Source organism: Oreochromis aureus, linkage group 3 (genome assembly GCF_013358895.1).
Source record: "Oreochromis aureus strain Israel breed Guangdong linkage group 3, ZZ_aureus, whole genome shotgun sequence".
Classification (NCBI taxonomy): domain Eukaryota; kingdom Metazoa; phylum Chordata; class Actinopteri; order Cichliformes; family Cichlidae; genus Oreochromis; species Oreochromis aureus.
Genome location: NC_052944.1, coordinates 69,155,221 through 69,179,366, shown reverse-complemented (window position 1 = coordinate 69,179,366; position 24,146 = coordinate 69,155,221). Strand labels below are relative to the sequence as shown.

The 24,146-nt window shown below is 41.8% G+C and overlaps 1 protein-coding gene and 1 pseudogene across 1 annotated transcript in view; one reads left to right on the top strand and one right to left on the bottom strand.

The window, feature by feature from the left end:
* Positions 1-517: 517 nt before the first annotated feature.
* Positions 518-5,208, bottom strand: LOC120434232 (annotated as a pseudogene).
* Positions 5,209-21,052: 15,844 nt separating this feature from the next.
* LOC116328673 (protein NLRC3-like) overlaps positions 21,053-24,146 on the top strand; it is a 32,467-nt gene continuing 29,373 nt past the window's right edge. Inside the window, exon 1 of the mRNA XM_039608018.1 lies at positions 21,053-21,225. The gene's annotated coding sequence lies outside the window, so the exon portion shown is untranslated. The remainder of the gene's footprint in view (positions 21,226-24,146) is intronic.

The following is a 24,146-nucleotide window of genomic DNA, read 5'->3' as shown; positions in this document are numbered from 1 at the left end:
ACATGTCCAAACCTCATACCTACGCCAACTAGCACTATCATCCCCACATTTTATCACGGAACAAAGGTCAAAAGTGAAGGCTGTTGTAGATCCTCTAACGTAATCCACCTCTATGCCTCCATAATGTGACAAACAAGGATCCGATCCCTCACCTACCTTGCACTCAGGTCTGGTCACCTCAGGGTCCGCTAAGGGAAGAGGTTTTGGATGAGTTCTGAAGCTGGGCAACTCACATAACAGAAAAATAGTAGTTACCACACCAATAATAATTATAGTTAACACTCCCATCACTCCCCAATTCTCCCACAGCTTTATTTTGGTGCTCCAGTTTCCCACTCCCATTATTGGTGCCACCTTATACCTTTCAAATGTACTTAGACTAGAACCTCTGTCTAAGGAGCTTTTAACCTTTATTTTTATTGCTGCAGCTACCAGTATCTTCCAGTTGGGTGATTCTCGACTTCTTTCTTCAACCTCCGGGGTAGACTACCCTTTGGTCGTTGCACAGATCAGGGGATTATTCTGCCCCTTCTTTAGTAAGATCTGCGTTCTTTGGGGTCACAGCCGTGTCCCCCTTTTTCACTAAGAGCCTTTCCGACCGCCTAGGCTCCTCTGCCGCCGCACACTGGCTCCAGTGATACCAAGTGTCGCCTTTCCCTTTCAGCTGGACTGCATGAGAGGCTCGAGTGGTCACCTCGAACGGTCCTGTCCACCTCGGCTCGTCCCACTTCCGCTTATACACCTTCAGCCACACCCACTTCACCTCCGGCGTGGTCACCTCCTTCCCGGTCGGGTCTCCCACCTGAGTAGTAAAACTAGAGACAAGAGCTTTTAGTGCTTTAAACTGTTTCACATGTTCAGACACATTTACTCCCTCCCTTAATTCTCTTACCCCTGCTGCAGGGCCTGGAAACTGTCTCCCTGTCAGCAGTTCATATGGGGTAAACCCGGTGCTCTGATTAACGGAGCACCTCACACTCATAAGTGCTATGGGAAGAGCATCAACCCAGTTCATGTTTGTCTGTGCACAGATTTTTGCCAATTTGTTCTTAAGGTTTTTATTCATTCTCTCCACTTTTCCCTGAGATTGTGGATGGTAAACTGTACCATATCTATGTTGCAACCCCAACATACATTCCACCTCAGCGAGATCTCGATTTTTAAAGTGAGTGCCATTATCTGACCTTACCTTTTCTGGAAATCCATGCCAAGGGACATAATAATTCACCAGACATTTGATCACTGTTTTACTGTCCTCTCTGCATGTTGGCCACGCCTCTGGCCAGCCGGTCAGAGCATCCACACACACCAACAGATATCTGAACCCTCGAACGGTAGTTATCATGTCAGTATAATCAATCACAATTTCCTGTCCTGGTCTTTCTGGCAAAGGAAACTTACCCATTTCTGGTTTCACGGTGGGCTTTGGATTATATTGTCCACAGATCAGGCATGTTCTCACATGTTCCCTTACCATGTTTTTCATGTAGGGATGCCACCAATGACACAAGTCCCTCTCCATTTGGGCTACTCCTACATGTCCTAGCCCATGTGCTTCTTTAATTTTTTCCTGGGCCATTTCTGCTGTGAGTACTGGCCGCCCGTCGGGTCCTCTCCACAATCCTTCTGATTGTACGGCCCCTCTCTCTCGCCACACCGCCTTTTCCTCAGGCGAGGCTCCTTTTTGCCCCTTTTCAATGTCCTCTCGTTGTTGGGCTGGCAGGTTTCCCCATTCCATACCCATACTTACCATCTGTTTTCCTTCTTGATAGCCTGCCACCCGTTTTGCTTCTTCGTCAGCTGCTCTGTTTCCTTTTGCCACCCAAGTGTTGGAATCGTCATGGCCTTTACACTTTATGATGGCCACCTCCAAAGGTTCTTTCAGAGCGTCCTCCAGCTGTCTCATCTCCTCCTCGTGTTTGATCGGTTTATTTGAGGCTGTTCTAAATCCAGCCCTCCTCCATTGCCCCAGTTCCACATGTGCTGCTCCACACACATATGCTGAATCTGTATAAATGTTAACTCTTTTTCCTTTTCCTAATCTTAGAGCTTCTATCACTGCAATAAGCTCTGCTCTCTGCGCTGATTGGGGTCCTTCCAGTGTTCCTGATTTCTCCACATGCAGCTGGTTTCCGACTCCTTTCACCACTGCATAACCTGTTTTTAATCCTTCACTGGGATCCCTAAAACAACACCCGTCTGTAAAATAATCATCTGCCTCATTCACCGGTTCTGCTCTCAGATCTGACCTTACTTTCTCCTCAACCTCTACTATTTGTGCACAGTCATGAGGTGTCCCCCCTCCCATCTGGTCTGCCATGTTGATCCCTTCATGTGTGAAGGTCAAGTTTGGAGACTCCAGAATCTTAGTCAGTCTCTGTTGTCTCAGTGGGGTCATTGTGAATGCCTGTGAGTTCACATAGGCCACCACACTGTGTGTTGTTAGCACTTTCAGTGGGTGTCCTCTCACAACGTGGGCCACTTTCTGAATTATTTTTGCTACCCCCGCTGCATGCTGTGTGCACGTGGGGTGCCTTTTTTCCATATTATCCAGGCCAATGCTGATATACATCAGCACTCGTCTCTTTCCCCCTTTTTTCTGAAACAAAACTCCATTCACCACTCCATTTGTTTCAGAAACATCAACAAAGAAATCAGAGTTATAATCGGGGATTGCCAGATCTGCTGCACGAGACAGGGCCTGTTTCAGCTCTATGAACTGCATTTCAGCTTCAGTGGTCCAGTTCAGATTAGCTGTGAGGTCTCTCATACTGTGTTCTTTTACCAAATCCCGCAAAGGTTTGGTTTTGCCCACATAATCAGGAATGTAGTGTCTACTGTAACCTGTAAGGCCAAGAAATGACAACATTTCTTTAACAGTACGTGGCTGGGGGTGTGACATAATTGTTTCCCTCTGGGATGCCAACATGCCCACCGTCTGCATCGCCACCACACGACCTAGAAATGTAACTTCAGTTCTGACAAGTTGAAGTTTGTCTCTACTTACTTTAAAGCCTGTTTTGGCCAGCTGACGAAGCATCAGCTGTTTTAGCAGCAATCAGCAAGTCGTCCACATACTGGATCAGTGTGCATCCTTCAGGCAATACACAGGGAGAAAGAGCATTTTTAAGTACCTGATTAAAAATCCCAGGTGAGAGGGCAAAGCCCTGAGGCAACCGTGTGTAACGCAGCTGCTGGCCCCTGTAAGTAAATGAAAAAATATCTCTCAAAGATGGATGCAGAGGGAGACAAAAGAAAGCATTTGCCAAATCTATGCATGTGAACCACCGCTGATCTGGAGATAAATTAGTCAAAGCTGTGTAGGGATTTGGTACAGGTACTGTTGGTGTCTTAAGGACAGCGTTTATTGCCCTAAGGTCATGTGCCATGCGATACTTGCCCGTGCCTGATTTTTCAACTGGGAGGATTGGAGTATTCCATGCAGAGGAAGACGGCTCCAGCACACCCACCTGCAAAAGCCCTGAAATTGTTTCTGCAATCCCATTTTCTGCCTCTGGACTGTGTCTGTATTGTGAACGCCAAATAGGGGTTTCATCTTTTAACTCAAACGTAATGGGTGAACAAAATGTCAAACCCACATCAGTGGGACCTTTAGACCACAGAGTGTCAGGGAGTTCAGCTAAGCCTTTAACAGCTTCCTCATGGTCTGATTTCTCCCTGCCATGTGTTCGCTTTAAGTGTTTGTGTTCTAAAACACTCTGATCAGTGGCTGTCACAGAAATCCGATACGTTTTACAACTGGGTGAATATGAGACATCAGTGAGTTGTGTTTGCTGCCAATCTGTGGCCCTTATGGCTGCTCTCACCATTGGGCCTAAATCTTTTGCTTGATGACCCTCATGTATTGCCAACGACACGTGGGGAACTGCTTCATCTCCCATTCTATACCAACTCATTTGATCCTCAGGGAGCGCAACAAACGCTGCCACTCCAGCTGAACCAACATAGATGTCCTGAGAGTTAAGCTCCCAAGCTTTCTCATCTAAACACTCATAAAATAGATCCTCAAACCACTCAGTATGCTCACGATCGTAAAACAAGGTCACGTGGTAGGGGTCACGCGGGGGTGAATAAACAGACATGGACATTATCCAGGGACGCCAGAGTTGGTACTGTGCCAGAATTCCATCTGATGTGGTCAGTCGCGCCCAGTAAATCTGTGCTGTGCGTTCACAATCCTCTGATAACAGCCACTGTCCCCTCATTCCTGATTGCAAACAGGACAGCTGTGTGCCGTCTTTCAAAGTCACTGTTAATCCATCAGCTCCACACATGATAGTAGCTCCAAGTTTAATGAGCAGGTCCCTGCCCAATAAATTAACTGGAACTTGTGATGAAACCATGTATGAATGTGTTAAGGACTGGCGTCCTAATTCAGTCTTTAAAGGGGCGGTTACTGGCAGGGTCATAGGTACCCCAGAGAAGCCGATCACACTGATTCTGGTGTCTGACAGTGGGATGTCTTCAGGAGCAGTACGAATGGTGGAATATGTCGCTCCTGTGTCCACTAAAAAGGGCAGGTTGCGTCCTTGAACCCTCAGTGGCACCAGGGGGTCTGCCCCTCCCCCTATGCCCAGGCCTCTCTGTGGGGTGTGTCAGTATTGTTCCTGCTGCCAGTATTCCACGGGATACTGCCCTGGAGGAGCCATCTGGGAGTTTGGGGCCGACCAACGCCCGCGCCCCCTTATGCCCGGACGTGGCTGATAACCTGGTTGAGGTGGTTCAGGGCACTCTCGAGCCCAATGTCCAGTCTGACCACAGTTGAAGCACACAGTTCCGGGCACATATCGACCTCCTCCCGGCGCACCCCTTTGTCTGCCCATGCCACCGCCTCCTCCCCGTTGACCACCACGTGAACCCCAATTTCCTCTAGCGACCCCACGGCCACCCCAATTTGTTCCTCGCGCAGGTCCCTGTGTGTCAGCTGGCAATACATTAGGATCTACTTCTGTCCCCATTTGTTGATAACTTTGAGCCACCATGGTTTTTACTATTTTGTCTTCTTTCTTTTTTTTCATTCAATTTTTGTCTCGCCTCACCCAGCTGTAACCTTAGCAATTGCTCTTTCATTTTATCAGTATCATCATCTTTAGTAATGGCTTCATCATGAGCTTTCTGCAGGCGGTGCACCAGATGCTTCTCCCACACGTGAGACTCCGCCCCCTCCATGTCGGGGTTATCTAACATGGCCACTCTGACCTGTTCGGGCACACCTTTTAGCACAGCTTCTCTGAACCACAATTGTTGCATCCCCTCTCTACCAGGATGCTGGCCTGTTCTAAGGGCCCACGTAGCTTTAGCCTGTTCAATGTACTCCCGTGGAGTTTGTTCAGGCTTCCACAACAACTTCAAAATCTTAGCAGCATTTGGAGTGGGATATTTTTCACGTAATGCATGTGATATTACATTCACAACACGACAAAATGGGGTGCTATCAACCATCAATGCTGTGCCTGCTATCTTCTCTATGTCATCCAGAGCTGTGCCTTTGACACATCTGGCAACTACAGCTCGGAAATCTCCCAGAGCCAATTGAACACCTGTTGTCGCTCTATCAAACTCTCTCAACCACCCTGCACCTCCGTCTGTAATAGGAGGTAATAATTCAGTCAATGCATTAACATCACCCACTCCGTATGGCTTGTATTTCATGTGACCCCCAGCGGTCACCACCAGGGGAAACTCCCCAGGCAAAGAAAGATTTTCCCTCTCATCCTGACTTCAACGCACCATGGGGTGTGGCATGTTTCCGGGTTTGGGCCTTACTACTCTGCCTCTTCCTGCTTTTTCTCTAACTACCCTATTGTGAAAGGCCCCTCCTAGCTCTGGCCCTGCCTCAAGTCTCTGCTTCCCACAGCTGCCCACTTGAGTGTTATCATCAAGTGTGCCGGATAACCATCCCTCGTATGCGTCCTCATAAAGGCCGCACACCTCACCTTTCCCCACCTGTGGTGCAACAACTACACTCCCTAATTCCTCATCAGAAATCTGATATCGTTGCTCTAAAGTTGATATAACTGTTTCAACCAGCCGCACAGCCCTATCTTCTTCACTCTCCTCCTGCTGAGGTGACTGTTTCATGGGCGGGGCTTGTGCTCCGCCACAGGCTCCCTCCTCACCGACAAAAGTAGAATTTTGCTTTAATATTCCACTCTTCGGTGTTGGAGTTGGCCGTTTGGATTCTTTAGATACTTCACAATCTACATAGCCTCCTGTAACCTCTAACACTTGGCCATCCCCACCAGAGAGACAGCCCTGCTCTACTCTCAGCACAGGATAGAGGGGGGCGGGGGCCTGATAGGGAGGAGGGGAGCTAGTGAGCGATGACTTCACCGGAGAAGCCGGCAGCATCAGCTTATCAGGCTCCTCCTTTCGCTCCCTCATCCAATGCTCCACCCCCTGACATGTCACTGCCCACCTTGTTACGCGGGCTCTCTCCTCTTTTATTTCCTGCAACTGTTTTCTAAGCCTCCGCCTTCCCCAAAGTGAGGTCTCCTCTATCTCTTTACTAATCTCCTGCTCTTGCTCCTGGCGCTTCTGTGCTACTCCCAGAAGCACTTTTGCCAATGAACCTCGTAAATCTCCTCTCGCTCCTTCATTATCACACAACTCCTTGATCTTTTTTGCCACAGCTGTAACCTCTGATTTTTTCTCTGGCGCGCCCGCAGGTCGCATGACCTTCAGCGCCCGCAACAACTCCTCCCTCTGCTTCTCAAAAGTTTTCCACTCACCCTGCATTTCTCCTTTTTCTATGTCAGATTTAAGATCCGGCATATTTCACCCCGCTACACACTCCTTACACTCTCTCTCTCCTTTTTATTATTTTTATTTTTATTACGCCACAGAGTAATACACCCAATTATGCCCGTCTATCTCTATGTGGCTCCAAATTCCCTCTTTATTCGTAATTTCACGTTATCAGGGGACAGGCCCACAACAATTTCAACCACTGAAACGTCACTGAAACGAGGACTCTAACCTCTATTTTAAGAAATGAGGACTCTAACCTCGGTTTTCTTTTTGACTACTATAGAACTCAACCTTAGATGACAAAGCATTCTCTTGTTCTATTCCAGAATAAATGTGAACCCGTGATTACACGGCCGTTCCAGTGTTACTCTGTTATCGTTTGAGGGCCCTGAGTTCTCAGGTGATAAGCCTGGACCTCCAGACGCCGCTGGTCCATGCGTCGCGTCCGACACACGGTGGGGGAGCCAACCCCAGGACAAACTTGGTTTCCACAGGTACACTAGGCGTCAACCTTTGATCTTAAAGCATTCTCTTCGCACTAATGTCCTCCTATTCACACATCAACCGCCACTGTCACTGTGTTCACGCTTCACACACACAGAGCGCGCCCCACACACAGAACACCCAGAGCGCGCTTCACACAGAACTGCACCCAGAGCACGCTTCACACACACAGAACAGCACCCAGAGCGCGCTTCACACACAGAACGCCCAGAGCGCGCCTCACACACACAGCAGCACCCAGAGCGCGCCTCACACACAGAACGCCCAGAGCGCGCCTCACACACACAGCAGCACCCAGAGCGCGCCTCACCAGCCGTGAGACCCACAGAGAGCGCTTTTCACCAGCGGAAATTCACACAGAAACCTCTTAAGCTCAACTGTTAGAACTCTTCCGAAGCACAACCGCACCATATACCATGTACCCCTTTCACTGCGCTTATGACCGCCACCACGGGGCAAAATCGCATCATAAAACAGAAGTGATGCTCGTCCCCGAGGCTCAAAACCGACACCATAAACCAGCGTCTACTTTACCTTTAATCGGGGTGAAGTAAATATTTTACTTATAATGTTATGGCCGCAACCCTCGAGGCTTAACCGACACCATAAACCACCGTCTAACCTCTATTCAATGTGCTGAAACCAGCAACCCCTCACTACTGTACTTACGGCCGCATCACCAGAACATGGCCGTATCATAAACCAAAACCTACGGACGTGTTTCGCATTACGCGTTGCTAGCGCTTAACCGACACCGTAAGCCAGTATCTGCTTAACCTTAATTCTGTACTAATTTTATGACCGCATCAACGAGGGCTTATATCCGACACCATAACCCACTTCAAAACCTCTATTCAATGTACTGGACTTATGGCCGCGTCTCCAAAGATTCTAATGTATTATTGCTACAGAAGCCAGTCTTAGACAAAGTTAAATGTGGAAGGTAAAGTGGGCTGCAACTAGACTCAACGTAGTATGTAATTAGTATCTTGCTAGAAACAGTTCAACTACAACTAGACTCAACGTAGTATGTTATTAGTATCTTGCTAGAAGCAGTTCATTTATACACTGGAATTCAGCCTCAACTTATGTTGTTAGTATCTTGCGCCAAAAACCAGACACCGACAAATTTACTGTGAAAATACGTGTAACTCAGCGAACAGATTGATTTGGAAAGCCCAATATGCACATTTGGTATTTATAATACAACAGGCTGTGCTTACCTTTCTGTTTGGACCGGTCCTTTCTGTTCGCCTCGCCCCACGATCTCACCGCAGGCCAAATCTGCCCCTCCTCAGCACGCCAAAGATCCGGGTCACCAGGCACCAAGTTGTTAAAATCTCAGTTCTTTTAATCTTTGGGCTGAAGGAAGGACAATACTCAGTGTATAAATGCTCAATCAACAATATTTTATTTCCATACAATTCAACACTTCAGAGCATAAGAACGTCCGGACGGGAGAGATGCTTGCAGAGGGTCACAGCATGTCTCAAAATGGTGGCAGATTTCACAGCCTCTTATAGCTTCTGGCGACCCCCACCTAGTCATAAAAGTTACCTCTTCACATGTTTTTCTCATTCTTAGCGAGACTGGCTCCTGACCTTGGCTCCCTGTTCTTCTACACTAAAGAAGGTGGGGGCATGGAATGTGGTCTATCTCCCCTGTCCTAGACACACCGTCTCCTGCATACAACCTTACTTTTATGATTTCAGCAGTAAAACATGTCAAGAAAACAGTGTAAGACATTCACAGCAGATCAAGGATACAGAGTGATGCACACTTATCTAATGAACTATAAAATGATTATATTCTCTTAACCCAAAAGTATAATGGGGACTAAACTACATACACAGCACACAATCTAAACTAAAGGATAATATATGTCCCACAGCTGTTACCATAACTCAACTCCCTTGACTATGGGCATAAAATAACATATGTTTTACTAATGATCTCACAGCATACAGGGTCAAACGATGTGTCCAAACAACAGTCGGAGGTTCTGAAACGGGACTTTACTGGATTATTAAATACTGTAAACTCTCTGAATGCAGCTGTATTCATCAGTGGACCTGTACCGCCAGTCAGAGGAGGAGGCGAAAGATTCAGCAGGTTGTTTGCACTGAATAAATGGCTCATATCAGCATGTACTGACCACTCAGTGCATTTTATCAACAACTTTAATGTTTTTTTGGGAACGCAGGCATCTGTTTAAAGCAAATGGATTTAATTTTAACAAGTCAGAGGTGAAACTGTTCACCTCCAACTTGTTTTATTCCATACGTCATCCATCTGTGCTTGGTGCCAAAGCTGAGATAAAGGAGGAGTTATCTCATAAAGAGGAACAAACAGTACCCCAAGAACAGACAAAGCCCAGCAGAAACCTTGAGGAGGAGCTCCATCTGCCCCCACCCGGGAAGAGCCTCAGAAAGGAGAGACATCTGAGGCAAGAAGAGGGGACCCTATTTGCCTCCAACTCTCTCAACAACACCAACAACCAGGACCAAGGACCACGACCTTCCCCAGTCCCCCAAACCCCTGACAGGCCATCACCCTCCTCCCCCTCCCTTTCTCCCTCCTCCCCACACCTGAAATTCACTGAGGAGATGATGGAGCGGGTCAATGCTGGGCTCAAATCTACCCCCCAGCCCAATCCCTTTTTGTCCCCCATAAACCCCCCACCAGAACAGCCAAAGGTCCGCCATCGAGCCCCGCCTTCAACAGAGTAATCGAAGTTACATTGCCCAGCCTTACCACCTTCATGCTCTGTCTCCGCAGTCTGATGTGTGATATGTGGAGGGTCCAGGCTGCAAGGATTATGGCAGTGGTGACTTTTCCCAGGAGAAGCTGGGACCCTGTTTACTAGGTTTTAAAATTTCTGTACTTTTAGGTGACAGAAGGAGACATGTGGCCTGGTCAAAACAAAGAGAGCTGCACTCTAAAAGATCTTTAAATATAGTAAACATAGCTTGTGTGCCACAGACTGCTCCCAAACACGAGGGGGCAAATAATACCTCTAAAACACTTAAGTTGGCTTTATTAAACGTTAGATCTTTAGCTGAGAAAACATTTTTAATTAATGATTTAATCACTGAGCACAGCCTTGATTTTATGTTTTTTAACTGAAACTTGGTTGGACCAAAGTAACAGTGGAGCTGTCCTCATCGAGTCGACCCCTCCTAACTACAGTTTTATCAGTGAGGCCAGGGTGAGCAGGAGAAGAGGAGAGGTTGCTGTCTTATTTAATGAATCATTTCAATGTAAGCAGCTATCTCCTGGAAGTTTTCAGTCTTTTGAATATGTGGCTTTACAGCTGAAGGGCCCATCCAAAGTTATGTTTCTTAATGTTTACAGGCCTCCCAAATACTGCACAGACTTTTTTAATGACCTCAGTGAACTGCTGTCTGTGATCTGTGTTGATTTCGACTGTGTAATTATTGTTGGGGATTTTAACATCCATGTGGACAACCCTCAGGACAAAGGGACTAAAGACCTGAGTAACACTCTGGGCAACTTTGGGCTGACTCAGCATGTAACAGAGGCCACACATAATAGAGGACACACTCTTGACCTACTGATCTCCGAGGGCCTGAGCATTTCAAATGTTACTGTGTCTGATGTGGGCCTGTCTGATCATTACTGTGAGATCTTTAACCAGGTCTTCCCATTGACACCTGACCTGTCCAGAGGTTCAGTCAATGAGCTCGTCAATAGCTTCAATGCTAAAATGTTAAATGTAATGCACACAATTGCTCCCATTAAGGTGAAGGTTATCTCTGGAAGGAAGAAGTCTCCATGGAGAAACTCCACACTGGTGAAAAATGAAAAAAGAGAGTGTAGGAAAGCTGAGCGCAGATGGAGAAAAACAAACCTCCAGGTTCATTATGACATCTATAAAGAGAAACTTCACAATTATGATTTACAACTGAGGAGTGCAAGGAGGTCCTACTTCTCTGACATCATCACCAAAAACAGTCATAACACTTGGGTCTTATTTTCTACAGTTGACAGGCTAACAAACCCTCCTGTGTCAGTGGCACCTGAACTTCATTCGACCATGGCCTGCAATGACTTTGCCAAATTCTTCACAGAATGTCAAGAGATTTATTCTAAATTACACTTCTTCAGCTGAGAGTCAGAGAGTGGAGACACACACGCTGTAGATTTTTACTTGCAAGGGCGTTCACAGAACGCTCACATCAGAGTGGGGGCCCTGTGAAGTGCGCGCTCTGTTCTTGCACTTATCTTTATTTATACACAAGAGAAATGAATAGATTCGTTTAGTGACGTGAGCATGTGCGTATGTGATTGTGTGTGTGTGTGTGTGTGTGTGTGTGCGAGGTCAGAACTGCTTGTTCAACTTCTTACTATCGCTGTGGGAAGATTCAGATAGAAATATCAGAACACGTTTTATAAAGAACAATCAGTTCTAAGCAAGGAAAAGGTCATCATGCAGTATTCTATGACAAGTAAACATATCATTGAAAGCTTATACTGACTACTAAGTACAATTTTCCATTGACATACCCTCCTGTTGTCAGTATAACTTTTAAGTGAGATATCAGTATGTAACATCTTGTTGTACATTTTCTGTCACATCATCATTAATCACACAAAGTCTGATTCTTTTGGTGGTGCTGCTTTTTGTTCCAACAGGTCGGGGTCAACATCATCATGATTTGTCACGGCTATGTATGCAGCTACAGTGGAAACGATTATGCGGTTAATCATGAGTTTTAGACATGGCAGGGTACATGTTACAAAGACACAAAATAAAAGTAAAAATACTCCAACTCCGATGAGTAGTCTTTTTAGCACCTGTAGCCAGGAGCCAGTGTAAAGCCAAGAAAACCAGTCACTTGGCCTTAAGTTACCTTGGGTATTGTGTTTTTGGCAGGTCATACATGTTCTCACATATTCTTTTGCTGAAGTTTCAAAATTTATAGTGTAGAATTGTCGGTTTATTATAAAGACCATTCCTCCCATTGAAACATGGCTTAAGCCATGGCTCACTAGAGCGACTGTTTTGTGTAATGATTTGGGAAGAATGGGTTTTCCTGCTATTTTCATTATGTCATCAGTGTCTAGTACTGCTCTGTGTTTTAGCCATTGTTTTTGTTCTTTTGGTGGTGCTGCTTTTGTTCGTCCTGCAGTACAGATAGTGGAATAGTGTGATTTTCATGAGTTGTTAGTAAGACTGTGGTTGCTATAGCTGCTGCTTTTGCAGCTTTGTCAGCAAAATTGTTTCCCTTTTTAATTTCAGAGTCATCCTTCTGATGTCCTGAACATTTGCAAATTGCTAAATGTCGTATCACATAAGGAGTTTCCTCCCATTTAAACAGATGTGTGCCATGATAAAAACCTTTCTCCACACACTAGAAATAAGAAACTAATTTCAACCCTCTGTTACATCTTATTCACTTATTTTATAATCCAGTCATTTTTTCCAAATCTAGTATCAATCAACTAATTTGCATGTCAGCTCATAATGCGCTAAGTTGACAGGTCAACAGAAATGCACATTCAAAATATTATCACAAAAGAGAAATTCCTTCATACAGTAAATTATTTGTGTTGCATCAATCAAACAGAAAGCATCTCACAATTTATTGTATTACTAACTAAATTTATTGTCTGATTACTGCTTGGTCATACCAGACTCTCTCTGTATTTATTTTTTCTCTTTTTCTTCTCTGTTTTCACAAACATTTCACCTATTGTCCTGCAAGCTGGAGAGTTAAATGTCAGCAGTGGATAAATTCAGCATTTGATAACAAAACTCTGTTAAGTTTTTCCCTCCTTTAACACCAGTGAGAGATATAGGCGCATGTATAGTGTGTGCTGTAGTGTAAGCTGTTCTTCATTGCATGTATGTGTGTTAGTTCGCTTGCATGCAGGGCCTGTGGGCCTGTCTCACCCAAAAAGGACATTTTCTTAACAGCTGCCTTTCTCTCGTGTGTGTTAAGAAAGGTAAATGTGCTTGAGATTATTATGCTGTTATATATTACATTATACCTGTAATCATAATGAGTGAATCATGATACTGCTGTAGGCCACATCATACTTCTTGTGTAATCAGTATGTAGTTTTAGTTTTCATCATACTTCTGAGTTAAAAGAATGTGAAAATCATTAGATTTATTAGATAGGTTTGTATTATCCTATACTGCTGATTTACTGTGAGTGAGTTACACTGTTTCATGACATTTCATACTGCTGAGTTATGAAGAGAATATTGTGTTCAGAGAGTCAGGGCCTCTTTTTTTTTTTTTTCATTGTAGAGACAATAGAGAACATTGGACGGGAGCAGAAAAACAGGGAGCCAAGGTCATAACTCAGGCTCACTGACAGAAAGAATGTGAATGCTTAGTTTTGTGGCTGTGGCGCATTTTGTATAGCTTTTTTTCTTTTGTTTAGTAGCTTTCTGTCTTCACCTGAGAGGGTGTACCCTAAGTATGTGCCTTCAGGTCTCCACAATTAGAGTTTATTTAAAGATACCTTATGGCCTCAACTCAGCCAACTGACGTAACACACTTTGCTTACACCCTTCCTCTGTGTGGCCAGTCACTAAAATGTTATCTACATAGAGTAGAAACTGTCTCTGCCCCTCAACAGTGAAGCCAAACAGGTGTTATAGGTCGGGGTGTAAAGGCACTGAGAAAAAGTTCAATTCAATTCAATTCAATTTTATTTATATAGCGCCAAATCACAACAAAAGTCACCTGAAGGCGTCTGATAAGTCTATCACTGAGAACCATTGTTCTTTTGGAGTGCCTTGATTCAGTATAGTGTGGGGATTTGCTACTACTTGTAGCATCATTTCAGTGATTTCATTTATTGCTCGCAGATCATGCACTAGTCGGTATTTTGCAGTATTAGCTTTCTTCACCACTTAAACAAAACATATTATTATTATTTTAAATTCTCCTTTCTCAAAAACAGAAAATGGCTGAGAAACACAAAATCTCCTTTTTTTTCAAGACAAGAAACTAAGTTTTAACTTTTCTGCCTTATCACCTAAAGCAAAGCAGACAACCCAGCTCTCAGCTGGCTCTGAACTTATCATCATCAAGGTCGCATGGTGAGAGCTACTACAGAAGTCACAGTACTCCTCACTCAAGCAACACGTCAAAAACAAGAAAAAAACAAAAAACAAAACTCAGCACACTACACAGAGAACAACAGCCAAGACACAACTGAAAATGTTGTTCTTGTTTGTTCTCCTTGAATTTTAGAATAAACTTATTACATCTGCATTAGTAAATCATATGGCTAATCATTATGTGTCACTGTGATCTACAAGTGTCATCACAAATTTACTTATTTTTCAAAACAACAAAGCAAAACAAAACAAATCAGAAGTGTGAGGGGAAAAAATTGAGCTCACAGACAGCTGCATGTTTGAGCTTTAATAGTATGCAGCTCCTGCTCTAAAAACGTGTTACTTGCTCATCAGCTTAGCAGTGACCACATATTTAATTCAGCTTCTCAATCTTGTAGCTTTAGCTGTTGTATACAGGGTTTAGCTTATTAGTTGTTAATATAGGTGTGCTCTACATTTCAGCAATGTCTCATCTAGGATGACAGGTTTTCAAGCAGGTCAAGTGCCTCTATGCACTTAATTAGTTTAGATATTTTCTTTATTTTCTTCATCTCATATGTCATTGTACTGAATTTGAGCAAACCTTAAGCTTGATGCAGACTACTTCTAACAATGATCCACCTCACATCATAACTGACTAAGATGCCTCTTCATATTAATATTATTTTATTATTAATGCTATTATGTTTTCATATATCAGCAATAGTATATTACAATTAGAGATGGCACGATACCACTTTTTTATGACCGATACCGATATCATAAATTTGGATATCTGCCGATACCGATATGAATCCGAGATAGTGTGTTTTTTAATCAATAAAACTCTTTTTTTTAATATCTTGCTCCATTTTGTTTAAGTTCATACTCAAGTTTAAATAAACAACAACACTAAAGTTATTCTGTTATACCTGTATGTAAAAAATACACTGCACCCAAACTATTTCATAGTTCAGCAACACTGATCAATCTAATAAACTTAAACCTGCTCCATCCTTCCTATTCTGGTATTTTAAAGAGTACTTAGCAGAAATATTAAGCAACCTAACTAATAGGGTTGCAAACTCCCAGCAAAAAAAAAAGAATAATTTCAAAAATAATTAAATAGATTCAACATCTTTCTTCTACAGAATTGCAGACTGCACAGATCGTACCTTCCCAAAGGAAAAAGTACTATAGCTTACTAGGGTATATTTGACTTAATACTGAACACAAACTACATTTTTTGGACTAGCACAAATAATTTGTGTGCCTTCTTATATGATGTAGAACAGCTGATTGTTCTGTAAATAGATTTAAATGGTTATATAAAAAACGCCTGAGGCCTTGGTTGCATTTTTAGGTAAATAGTACCATATAACTTTGTTGTTTGCAAAACTTGTGCATAATTTTTAGAAATGTACAATTTCTATTTGGATTTCAAGTTATGAAAATGATTCGTTAAACATGTTTGTGGGTTTTACAGTAAAATATATAACTTTTTTCTACTCAGATTTTGAATTTTTTGTCTGAATTTAGATCAACTGTGCTAATATAGTATACCAAAATGAAAAATTAACTCAAATTTCAGATATTTGAGGTTTTGCTGAAAATAATGATACCAAACAAGGCAAGAAAAACATATTTTAAAGGTGAAATATAGAGGTAAAATCAAAAGTAGTCAAAAACAGCCAATTATACCCTGGACCCCAGAGGGTTAAACACCATGAAACAGTTTCACCCTGTTAACAGCAAAGACCTGGAGGACATCTTAGGTCAACTGAACTCCTCCTGCTGCTGTTTAGATGTCCTGCCAACAAGTTTTTTCAAAAAGGTCTCAAAGACTCTGGAGTCAGACCTGTTACAGATCGTCAACTTTTCTTTAATGTCAAGTGTGTTTCCAGAACCACTAAAAACTGCTGTAATAAAACCTATACTGAAAAAGGACAATCTTGACAAGACACAAATGAACAACTACAGGTCGATCTCAAATCTCCCATTTTTAAGTAAGATCATTGAAAAAGCAGTTTCTCAACAGCTCAATTACCTCTTAAAACAGAATAACTGCTATGATGCCTTCCAGTCAGGTTTTAGACAGACCCACAGCACTGAAACCGCTCTGACCAAAGTGTTTAATGACATATGTTTGAATACAGACAGTGGTAAAATGTCAGTCTTAGTTTTACTGGATCTCAGTGCAGCATTTGATACAGTTGACCACAACATATTACTCAAACGACTGGAGAACTGAGCAGGGCTTTCAGGAACTGTACTAAACTGGTTCAAAACATACTTAGAAAACGGGAAATACTTTGTATCAATAGGCAACTTCACATCTGAGCAGACAAATATCACATGTGGAGTTCCCCAAGGTTCCATCTTGGGACCCCTTCTGTTTAACATTTACATGCTCCCACTGGCACAGATTATAAAGAACAACAAAATAAACTATCATAGCTATGCAGATGACACACAAATATATATCACAATGTCACCAGGAGACCGAGGCCCTGTACAGGCTCTAGGGAAATGCATTGAAGAAATTAATGACTAGTTGTGCCACAATTTTTGCCCAGCTAAACAAAAACAAAACTGAAGTAATAGTCTTTGCTGCCGAAGAAAAGCGATTACAGGTCACCAGAGAACTTCAATCTATACACCTAAAAACCACAAACCAGGCGAGAAATTTGGGTGTAGTGATGGATGCAGACCCAAACTTAGAAAAACACATTAAGACATTAACAAAATCAGCTTACTATCACCTCAAGAATATTTCAATGATAAATGATCTGATGTCTCAACAGGACCTGGAAAGACTTGTCCATGCATTCATCTTTAGTAGGCTTGATTACTGTAACAGCATTTTTACAGGTCTACCTAAAAAATCAGTCAGACAACTACAGCTCATTCAGAACTCTGCTGCTCGAGTTCTCACTAAGACCAAAAAAGTGGACCACATCAGTCCAGCTCTGAGGTCTTTACACTGGCTGCCTGTCCGTCAGAGGATAGACTTTAAAGTTCTGATGCTGGTCTATAAAGCTCTGAATGGTTTAGGACCAAAATACATCAGTGACCTCCTGACCCAGTATGAACCTTCCAGATCCATCAGGTCATCTGGATCCGGTCTTTTAACTTAAAATTGCCCGTAGCCTACCATTGTTACCACTGTCCTGTTTTAAATGGATACTAACTAGCTAACTGACCGAATGCCCATTAACCTTATAACTCCTGTTGTGTGTGTGTGTGTGTGTCTGTTTTGTACAGACAGACAGCCAGGTTCATAATGGATATGAGGAAGTTTTTTTTTTTTTTTTTTTAAAGGAGCTACATTCAGGTAAAAGTGTAAAATAAATGATCCGTCAAATAATGTTGAATCAGTGTTTCAATATTTATATCTTTTATTAGATGTTCATGTGGTTTGGTTATTTGCTTTTTGGTTGAAAGTACACTGAGAGAGGACTTTTTGTTAGTGATCTTAATAGTATTTTTTCATATTAATGTAATTTTGCTGTAAAGAGAAGCAGAGTGCTCTGTTTATATTCTAAAAATGTTTTAAGCTATAAATAAAATTGAATTGAATTGAATTATTTCAAATATTCTGTGCTGCAGCTTTAAATGTTCTCCAAAAGCACACATACACTTATCAGTGTTTCTTAAACTTTTTACAGTGTGTACCACCTGATAAATATGTCAAGCTCTCCCAAGTACCACTATGAAAACATGAAACCCATAAATCGTACAACACAAAATTAGTATTATTAAATTAGTAAAATTAGTGTGTGCAGTAAAGATTTTTATTTGTACTAATTTATTCTGTTTTGGGAGTGTTTTTTATATATCTGTATTATATTATACATACACACTAAAAGTGAATCTATTTTCAAAAAATATACTCAGTTTACTTTTTACTCACTATGAGTATCATTCATTATTCTCCCCCAGTAATTAAGGTTAGGATATGTATTGGTTTATTTTTATTCCAATCCATTCTTCTTCTGCAGCATTTAAATTACCTTTATCAGATTTGATGGTTTTGTTACAGACTTTTCAAAAAATTGTTTTGCTTTTCTTTCACAAATGTGGGGATTAAATTGTGTTAAAATGTACAAAACAGTGATGTCATGCTTTGAGACAAGGACCCAGGGACAGAGAGACTTGATGAATTTAGGAATCATATGATTTAAGAAAGAAATTTGCAGACTTGCACAGAGATGGTAAAATTATGATGACTGATAACGGAGACGAGAACAACAGATGACAAGGACAGGGAGAAACTGGTTTAAATGCACCAAGGAGACAGTCATAGAGAACTCGGGACAACTGGAGACATTTAAGGATGCAGAGACTGAGAGAGACAGGAAAGAAGTCTCATTGTGACGAGTAAAGTTTATCTTGCCTGACTGGGCAGCTCTCTGGGTGCTCAGCATCCCCAAAGCTCTAATCCTAGAATCGCCCCTGGAGTGATACACCTGCTGCTGTCAGACCTGCAGGAATCAGGCTGTGATGTTCTCCTTTATAGTGGACAGAAATTATGTTTTTGGAGTGGCACAAATAATTTGTGTGGGATCTTATTGAATGCAGAACAGCTGATTGTTCTGTAAATAGTTTGTAATGGTTATTTAAAAAAAAATCAAGGTAAAAGGTAAATGGATGCAAATAACTTTGTTGTTTGCAAAACTTTTTAAAATTGACAATTTGTATTTGCATCTAAAGTTATTAAATATGATTCATTAAACATGTTTGTGGTTGTTACAGTAAAATATATAACTTTTTCTACTCTGATTTTATGTTGTTTTTTTTTGTCTGATTTTAGATCAATTGTGTTAATACAGTATGTCATAATGAAAACATAACTGTAAATTCAGACACGTGAGGTTGTGCTGAAAAGGATGATACCAAACAAGGCAAAGTAAATTGTTTTTAAAGGTGAAATGTGGAGGGAAAATCAAAAGTGGTTAAAAATGGCCAATTATACCCTGGACCCCAGAGGGTTAAACGTTTTTTTTTTTGTTTGTTTGTTTAAGTAACGCAATAATTACTTTTCAAATAAGTTTTTAATTACTTTTAGAATATTGTAACTCAGTTACTAACTCAGTTACTTTTTTGAAGAAGTAACTAGTAGAGCAGGGCGATATGACCAAAAATATTTATCACGATATACATTTGAAAATTTGCGATAACGATATAACTGACGATATAATTGACACTAGATAAAATACTTTACAACCATATCCACAAAACTTAAAAAGAGGTTATACACACTCAATACTATGTTGAAGCACAGTAGTATCACTCCGCCAGGCTCCTGCCTGCGATAGCCGTAATGCTCTGACAATCCATCAAGCAGTCTGGGTTTGTAGCTTAGCAAAGTCGTACTAAAACATTTGACAGATTTTCAAGCACCGTGTACCACATAAAATCTTTTCGAGGTCAGTAAAAACAACCAGAATTCATACATAAGGCACACAGGATTATAAGGGGCACTGTCGATTTTCAGAAAAATCAAAGGATTGATTTTAAGTGTGCCGTATTTTCCAAAAAACACGGTAATAACCACAGCCCGCTAGCATGCGCTACCAAAAATAGTGCTTTATTGTGTATCTGACGGACGAAAGCGAAACCAGTTCCACACCACTGAAGTTGCAGCACTTTTACAAACCAGTTCTGGTTCATCGGTTTCATTCAAAGATCTGCTTTTTCCACCGTGTGCGAATGAAAACAAAGGCACTGTGCACGCACGTTTTACCCATATTCTATCACGATATTTCATTTTTCTATTGTTGCCCAACATTATACCGGTATTACCGTGAACGGTATGATATGGCCCAGCCCTAGAAACTAGTAACTATTATTAATTACTTTTTCAAAGTAACTTGCCCAACACTGATCCTAACATAAGTGGAACGCTGTTCAACAGCTTTTGGTTTGTTGAAAAGCATGTGGGCCACATATTCTGTGTTTCATAAAGGTTCCCTTTCATTATCCTCCCTAAACCCAACACTCAAATTAGAAAGTTTTTACTGTATCTGTATGTAACACAACAACAACAACAACAACAACAACAACAACAACAACAAAACATCTTCACTTTCATATGTTTGTCCATAGAGTCAAAAGAGAGTAAGGAGCATTGCTGAAACTGTCAGCGAACAACACTGTTTTTTGTTATTTTATTAGCTAAGGCCTTCTTAATTCATCACTCTGTCTATTATGCTGATACTGAGCTCCTGTGACTGATAGTGTTACTTGAAACTGAGGTAATGCCATTGAGATAAATATCTGTTAGACACCTTTTTACTAAGATTGTTATGGCCAAGTACAATAACCTCAGTTTTACCTGAATTTGGAAGTAGACTGGGAAGGGATCTCAAAACTGGATTATAGATGGTAGACAGTTGGTGTCATAAGCCACTGTCGCTGTTTAAAGATGGTCATTCAAGAGTGGATATAGATGGCTTTCACTCCTATTTTAACCATCTTTCTTTTCTATCCAAAATGTGAACATTGGTGTAGGAGCCATTTTTGGGTTAATACCTTATGTGGCCGCTAGAGGTCACCTTTTTCTGTTTTGTTCATGTAAAGGTATTTAAGGTAGACGCATGTAATCAGTGTCAGGTGTGTCGTTAATTGTAAGAAGGCAAACAGTTTGTGACCGCTGCGCTGTTATGTTAAGGTGGTATTGGAATAAAGACCAAAAAGGACAAGATACTGGAGAGCTGAATGCCATTTGGAAACGTTACCGTGGAGGGTTCATGAGGAGCGGACAGCTGGAGTATCGGTTTGTCAGCTGACGACGTGGGATTCCTGGCAACTGTTCCGTGGAGAGGACTCAGAATTCTTCATCGGAATCAGCACGGCGCCCAACGCAAGGTATGAGTAGCGCTACTAATAAATGGCCATTTGTAAAAGGTGTGCACACTTATTTAAGAAGACGTAATTCCAATGCATTGGTGGTCAAACATAGTAAATTTGATTTATAAACAAACTTTCGCATGTGCGCATAAACCCTCAATACTTGGTAAATATTTGAGTTTTGGAACATGAACTATGAACACAAATGAAGCCGCTGACAGGCCCCCTGAGCCTGCTGCAGAATCAGCTGTGCAAAGTAGCAACGCCAGCAAGGCCAGGATGTATTCAGAAAAGGAAAAACGAGTGGTGAAATTGACTGCTAAGGCACTTGCAGAGAAACTGGACAGACTGCAACGTGATAGAAAGGCTAAATTAAATAAAGCTAATAATTTAAAAGAGAGTATAAGGGTCTCAATGGAAAAAAAATGAAACTTTTATGGTTCAAACATCATTCAATGATTTTGTTGGTTTGTGTAATGAAGCAAAAACAGTTCATGGTTCATTGATGTGTTTGTTACCAGATGTTGAAAAAGAAAAGCAACATGAAACATGGTTTAAAGCAAAAACAATGCATTATGATGGGTTTGCTTATGAAGTGAAAGAATGGTTATCGGGTTGCGAACATTTACATTTAAAGGGTGATCATGGTGTTGATGATGGTGTTAAGCCAGAGGATAGTGTTTAAAATGTTGTTGGTAAATCTTCAGTCACTAAAAGCTCATCTAGTGGTAAAGTGAGCACAATTTTTCTGCCAAAATAAAAGCAAAAGCAGAAAAGGCAGCATTACTCGCTCGTATGATAGTCCTAAAAGAGAAGCATGCTTTGGAGGTGCAAGAACTAAAGCTAAGGAAGAAACGTGAACAGCTTGAGCTTGAAGCTTTGCTTTCTGCCTCTTCTGCAAAGTTAGCTGTTCTCCAAGCTGCTGAAGCTCAAAGTATATCTAACATATCGTCCAATGCTTTGAATTCGTATTATGAAAGGGAAATCAGGAAAACAGCTGCTTCAGCCACAGTCAAGCCCAGTACACCAGTCAATGAAGATAAGCCTGCAATGCAAATAGTACAGACTGAAAGCAACATATCTGCAATGATCCTGCCAGAAACGGAAATGGAAAGTGAGCCACCAGCTCAAACGGTCATCACAACGCAATTTCACAACGTGGCTCCTCCACCGCCCAGGCCGATTCCTACAGCGGGAGAAAGACAGTCGGAGGACATTTGTACCATTTTACAAAAACAAAATGAAATAACTGCAACCCTTGTTCAGCATCAGCATTCATCGTCATTACTATCCAGGATAATACCTGTATTCGATGGGGATCCTCTTCAGTACATCTCTTTCATTTCACATTACGTCGTAGCGCACTCGGTGCTTGCTTGGAAGTTTAGGGGTTTTTTTCGCTGTAAAAAGAAGTTTTCTTCCCACGCACAACGGACGCTAATGTTTTTGTCACTTTTTATGGAATCAAACTCGCTTTAAATGCTTTAAACGCTGCATGCTCATACTCTCTCCCACACTCGATATATTATCCATTGTTGATCTGCAGACAGCTGTTGTCACAAACGTCGCACTCGCTTACATCACTGTCATGAGACATTCTCGCAGAAAATCACGGTTTTAGGAACGCAGTAACGCGTGAAAGTAACGGTAATCTAATTACCGTTTTTTCAATAGTAATCCCTTACTCGTTACTTGAAAAAAGTAATCAGATTACAGTAACGCGTTACTGCCCATCTCTGGTGTTGGGCACATAAGTAAAGACTGTGCTAAGCGTTTGACATGTAGGACGTGTGGTAAAGGTTATCCCACTGTCCTCCATATTGATAACAATGGTTTAAGTCCAGAATTCTCTGGAGAGCCCTCCTCTTCAAAGAATGTAACTCCTATGAAAACTTGTGGTCATATAGGGGCCGGAAGAGACAGCGGTTTGCTTTCCATTCTGCCAGTTCAAATAAAGTCTGTTAAAGGTAGTCATGTCATACAGACATATGCTTTTTTAGATCCTGGCAGTTCAGCTAGCTTCTGTTCAGAGCACCTCATGCAAAAGCTAAATCTTGTGGGCAAAAGAACTCACTTCCTGTTACAAACGATGGGTCAAGAAAAGGTCGTCTCTGCCCACTCACTTACTGGTCTTGAAGTTTCTGGTTTAGGCAGCAATGCCTTCTATGAACTTCCAGAAATCCTAACACAGGAAAGGGTGCCTGTCACCACGGATAACTTTGTAAAGAAAGAAGATCTGGTCAGTTGGCCATATCTGTCAAAGGTTCAAATTTCCCACATAATGGCTAATGTGGACCTGTTGATTGGGTGCAACACTCCCAAGTTATTGGAACATGGGAGGTCATTCATAGCCAGGGGAATGGCCCATATGCTATAAGAACAGCATTGGGTTGGGTCATAAATGGGCCCATGGAAGATGGTAAAAGCAACTTGGACAGCGAGCACCCACCAACAGTTGTAAATAGGATATCTGTTTGTAAGCTAGAGGAAATGTTGAAAAGTCAATATAACTACGACTTTAATGAAAAGGTTACAGCGGAAAAGGGTTTGTCAAGGGAGGACCTTAAGTTCATGAAGATCATGGAAGAGTCTGCAACAATGGAAGATGGACACTACTGTTTGAAGTTACCTTTTAAAAATGATAACATAAAGATACCAAACAATTTTTCCATAGTTAAACAAAGATTGCAAAGTCTAAAACGAAAACTTCTCAACAATGAACAGTTGCATAAAGAATATAAAAACTTTATGGATGAGATGCTAAGTAATGGATATGCAGGGCAAATACCTTCACAGCAGCTGTCTTGCGAAAATGGAAAGAAGTGGTACATTCCTGATCATGCAGTTTATCATCCCAGAAAACGATCTATAAGAATTGTATTTGACTGTGGGGCATCATTCCAGGGGACATCATTAAACAAGCAGTTCTTACAGGGTCC